Consider the following 5622-nt stretch of genomic DNA (forward strand, 5'->3'; position numbering starts at 1 on the left):
TCTGGGGCATTTTATATTATTTGTAGATATTGTAAATGGGGTTGCTTTCTTCATTTTTAAAATATTATTTGCTGTTAATGTATAAAATGTTACTGCTTTTTGTATGTTGCTTTTGTATCCTGCAACTTTACTAGATTATTTTATCCATTCTAGCAGCTTATTGTTGGAGTCTTTTTTTCTTAATCTTTTATTTTAAGTTCAGGGGTATGTGTGCAGGATGTGCAGTTTTGTTACATAGGTAAACATGTGCCATGGTGGTTTGCTGCACAGATCATACCATCACCTAGGTATTAAGCCCAGCATTCATTAGCTATTCTTCCTGATGCTCTCCTTCCCCCAAACCACCCCCTCTGATAGGCCCCAGTGTATGTTGCTCCCCACCATGTGTCCATGTGTTCTCATCATTCAGTGCCCACTTGTAAGTGAGAACATGCGGTGTTTGGTTTTCTGTTCCTGTGTTAGTTTGCTGAGGATAACGGCTTCCAACTCCATCCATGTCCCTGCAAAGAACATGATCTTGTTCCTTTTTATGGCTGCATAGTATTCCATAGGTGAAGTCTTTAGTTTTTTCTAAGTATAACATCATGTTGTCTGCAAACAAGGGTAATTCAATTTCTTCCTTTCCAATCTGGATGCTCTTTATTTCTTTCTCTTGCATAATTGCTGTGGCCAGGACTTCCAGTATTATGTTAAATAAAAACGGTAAAAGTGGGCATCCTTGTCTTTTTCCAGATCTTAGAGGAAAGGCTTTCAATTGTCTCCCATTCAGTACTACATTATCTGTGAGTTTGTCATATACGGCCTTTATTATTTTGAGGTATGTTCCTTCCATTTCCAGTTTGTTGGGAGTTTTTGTCATAAAGGGATGTTGACATTTATCAAATGCTTTTCTCAGCATCTACTGAGATGATTTTATGTTTTTTCTTCCAGGTTCCGTTAATGTGATGTATCATGTTTATTGATTTGCATATCTTGAGCCATCCTTGCATCCCTGGAATAAATTCCACTTGATCACGATGAATGATCCTTTTAATGTGTTGTTAAATTCAGTTTGCTAGTATTTTGTTGAGAATTTTTGCATCAGTGTTTATCAGTAATATTGGCCTGTAGTTTTGTTTTGTGTTGTGTCCTTGTCTAGTTTTAGTATCAGGGTAATTCTGACTTCATAGAATGTGTTCCCTCCTTTTCAATTTTTTTTTAAAGAGGTTGAGTAGAACTGATATTAGTTTGGTATAACTTAGCAGTGAAGCCATCAGGTCTTGGGCTTTTCTTTGATGGGATACTTTTTATTACAGCTTTGACCTTGGTACTTGTTACTGGTTTGTTGAGGTTTTCTATTTCCTCATGGTTTAATCTTGGTAGGTTGTATATGTCCAGAAATTTTTCTAGGTTTTCCAATTTGTTGGCATATATAGTTGTTCATAATAGTCTCTAATTATTGTTTACATTTCTGTGACTTGAGTTGTTATATTTCTCTTTTGTTTATGATTTTATTTATTTGAGTCTTTCATGTTCCACGTGCTGATGGAAGAATGTGTATTCTGTAGCAGCTGGGTGAAATTTTCTGTAAAAGTGAATTAGGCTCATTTGTTCTCATGTATAGTTTAACTCCAGTGTTTCTTTGTTGGTTTTATGTCTGGATGATTTGTCCATTACTGAGAGTAGGATGTTGAATCCCCTACTCTTATTGTATTGTAGCCTCTCTCTCCCTTTATATCTATTAATGTTTGCTTTTATACTTGGAAGCTCCATTGTTGGGTGTATAGATATTTGTAATTGTATATTGTCTTGCTGAATTGTCCCCTTTCGCATTATATAATGACTTCCCTTGTCTCTTTTTATAGTCTTTGATTTTTAGTCTATGTATTAGTCTGTTTTCACACTGCTATAAAGTACTACCTGAGACTGGCTAATTTATCTAAAAAAAAAAGAGAGAGTGAGAGAGAGCTTGAATTGACTCACATTTCCACATGGAGGGGCCTCAGGAAATGTATAATCATGGTGGAAGGCAAAGGGGAAGCAAGACACATCTTTCAGTAGCAAGAGAGAACAAGGGGGTAAGTGTCACACTTTTAAACCATCAGATCTCATGAGAACTCACTCACTATCATGAGAACAGCATGGGGGGAAACTGCTCCCATGATCCAATCACCTCCCATTTGGTCTCTGCCCCCAGCACACAGGGATTACAATTTGAGATGAGATTTGGGTAGGGACACAGAGACAAACTGTATCAGTCTACTTTATCTGATAAAAGTATAGCTGCTCCTGCTGTTTTTTGGTTTCCAGTTTCATGGAATATCTTTTTCCATTCCTTCACTTTAAGTCTATATGTGGTCTTTAAAGGTGAAGTGGCTTTCTTGTAGACAGCATATATTTGGGTCTTTTTTTTTTTTTTTTTTTTTACATTTTATCAGGTATTTTAATGTAGAGATGATTTAAAGTATACAGGAGAATATGCATGGGTTACATACAAATACTATACCATTTTATGTAAGGGACTTGAGCATCTGCAGATTGTGGTGTTCACAGCTAAATAGACTGCTCTGTGCAGGGAAAGAGGCCCTACAGTGAAGTGAAAAGTAGACACTTGATTGTGGACTAATTTTTCCAGTATTTCCCAAAAACTTACAGCTAACAACATAATATTAAACATGTTTTATTAGCATCTTATACATCTGACACTTTCTCCTAAGCATCCAGTTTATTTTCTAGTCATGGGTTACTTACTAAAAGTCTGTGTAACATGAGCTCACATCAGATCAGAAATCATCAAGTGGGTAGTATTTTTGACCGAATTAACATACAAAAGAAATTGCCTATATCATGTATATGGGCTCCAACGGTAGTTCATAGTTCAGCCTCTTCATTCTTTTCTGCTTTTGTCACCTGATATAGAAAATGATCTATAAAATCCTTATAAATAAGACATGAGTTTTGCCTGTAATGAGTAGGATGAAAAAAGGCCAGTGCTGCATGCTATGAAACAATAGCAACTTTATAGGGGAATCCAAGGTTTATGTGCACAAAAATTATAAACGTCATTTTCTGCTGTGCTGGAAAAACTGAAGTTTAAAACACAAATCAACTAAGCCTTTCAAGGATGAGGTATCACAACACTGGTAGCTGTTTAATATATTCATTTTAAGTAAGACTGGATGCTAAAAATACAATCACTGTAATTAATAAAGTTGAGGGAAAACACAAAGATCAGCTAACAGGGGTAAAAGATCATTTAGGGTAAAATAAATGTAACATTCTTTATGTTCTCAATCACCTGGGAAGGCAGACTGTGGAGTATCAGGAAATAAGAGTTTTCTCGTTTTCAATAACATGGAGGTATACACTTCAGAATTCAGAAGGTAACTGAGGCTATAAATAGTAATTAAAAGAACAAAACAGAAGAAAGCAGGGGGAGTTCCATTGTCCAGCTGTTGCAATTTTCCTGAAATCTTGTTTTTGAGTCTCTCCTATTTAAGGACAAAACAATTTAGCACACAACAAAAACCTCAAAAAGGGTGCCAGTTGGACCACAAAGCACTGAACTTTCATTAGGATGTAAAAGCCATCTTGAAAAACAATCTCCACTGTATGTCAAGTTATTTGACTCCTCAATGCAACATGCAACTCAATGAAATATAATTTGAGTAGTGTTGTGTTGGTATGTATCATGATTATGACTCCAAGAAAAATGTATCTAGTACATTCTAGAGGTTTTGTGGAGGACGCTGTAAAACAAAGTTTGAAGTAAACAATAATAAAATACAAAAATAAAAAACCAGGGTTTTTTTTTTCTCCAAATTCCTGGTTTAATAAGGACTTGTTTATTTTGAGGAAAAAAGGTCCCAAACATCAGGCTGTTCACAAAAATAACCCACAGTATCAACTTTAGAAAACAAATCTTAAGACTATAACACTAATTATTTTTCTAGCGGATGCATTTGACCTGCCAACTCTCATTCACAAAAATACATTGTTACATTTGTGTTGAACTGCCCCACACAGCACACTAATGTGAGGGCGTAACACACATACTTCTAACTCAAAGCTGCTTTCAGGAGCTACTCAACTAAATGAGATTGCCTTTGCAGTTAGGGAAGCAACTACTGAACTTACGTATGAATGAAAAGAACTGACTCCCTGCATAACAAGAGATTATTTTGGAGATAGTTGATAAAAACCATACAGCCTTTTTATTGTTAAGTCATAAAGAGGTATCAAAATTAAAAGCAAAAATTACAGGGTAAGACTTAACAAAACTACTAGGAGCGTCAAAGGAAGTGAAAATGGGACTAGGCGCGGGGCAATATGAATTAATGAACATGGGAAGGACAAGGATGGGGAGAACAGTGAGCATGTGCTGAAGATACTAGGGGAGAGGATCTGGTGAAAAGTTTGATCTTAGACAAGCGCCTAGGTAAAGAAATAATGGGATAAGATTTCTAAACCCCACTATGTGCTTAAGAGTCATCCTCGCCATTGGCGCTGTCTCTGTCATCCTCTCCTTCCTCAGCCTCTTTTTCATCATCCTTGATCAACACCAGCTGGTCGTCCCCCCGATCTTCATTATCATCATCATCCAGTAGGTCCCCCTCCTCAGCAGAGTCATCTGCACCCCTCAGACTCCAGCTTCACATTAGTCTCCTCTTTCTTCACGGAGCTGCTGCTCTGCTCCTCTTCTGACTTATCCTTCTTCATCTCTACTGCTTGTTTGCTCTGTTCCTTTTCCATTTTTTCCAGGTTTTCCAGGAGAGAATCCACTTTTTGTTTTATCTGGGTCAACTCCTTCTTAATGGCCTGAAGGTCATCTCCTTTCAACTTTCTGGACTTGGAAGATCCCCGCTGTCCACTCTGAGAATTGAAGCCACTTTTGCCCCTTGGTGAGGTGTTTCCTGATACACGCTGACGTTTCGAGGGCACTACAGCCCGAGCAATAGGAGGAGGAGGAGGTGCACGTGCTGGGTAACTGTACATCCCATCATCATAGTCCCACTGAAAGTCATAGTCCAAGTCCAAAGAGGACCGTGCATCTCCGCTGCAGATCGCTCCACACCTGCTTTTCCTCGGTTCACTTTTGGCTCTGCAGCCAGGTTAGTATCTAAAACCTGGCCAGCAATCATCCTGCCATCCTCTCCTGCTCCAGCAGCCCGGGCATTTCTCTCATTGACATACTGAACGAAGGCAAAGCCCTTATGAACAGAGCAGCCCACAATTTTGCCATACTTCGAAGAGATTTGCCTCCACATCAGATTTCTTGACCACAAGCGTGTTGAGATTCCCAGTGAACACACGGGAGTTCATGGAGCCAGGATCGGCCTTGTTGGTAACGTTGCTGGCCATTGTGTTTGATGATAAGGGAGTTCATGGAGCCAGGATCTGCCCTGTTGGTAACGTTGCTGGCCATTGTGTTTGATGATAAGGGAGTTCATGGAGCCAGGATCTGCCCTGTTGGTAACGTTGCTGGCCATTGTGTTTGATGATAAGGGAGTTCATGGAGCCAGGATCTGCCCTGTTGGTAACGTTGCTGGCCATTGTGTTTGATGATAAGGGAGTTCATGGAGCCAGGATCGGCCTTGTTGGTAACGTTGCTGGCCATTGTGTTTGATGAGAAGGTTTCTCACA

At 38.8% G+C, this 5622-nt stretch overlaps 1 pseudogene; it reads right to left on the reverse strand.

Annotated features, from left to right (window-relative positions):
* Positions 1-4174: 4174 nt before the first annotated feature.
* On the reverse strand, positions 4175-5370 carry LOC103224940 (heterogeneous nuclear ribonucleoproteins C1/C2 pseudogene; annotated as a pseudogene).
* Positions 5371-5622: the final 252 nt, after the last annotated feature.

The sequence above is a fragment of the Chlorocebus sabaeus genome, chromosome 4 (genome assembly GCF_047675955.1).
Source record: "Chlorocebus sabaeus isolate Y175 chromosome 4, mChlSab1.0.hap1, whole genome shotgun sequence".
NCBI classification, from domain to species: domain Eukaryota; kingdom Metazoa; phylum Chordata; class Mammalia; order Primates; family Cercopithecidae; genus Chlorocebus; species Chlorocebus sabaeus.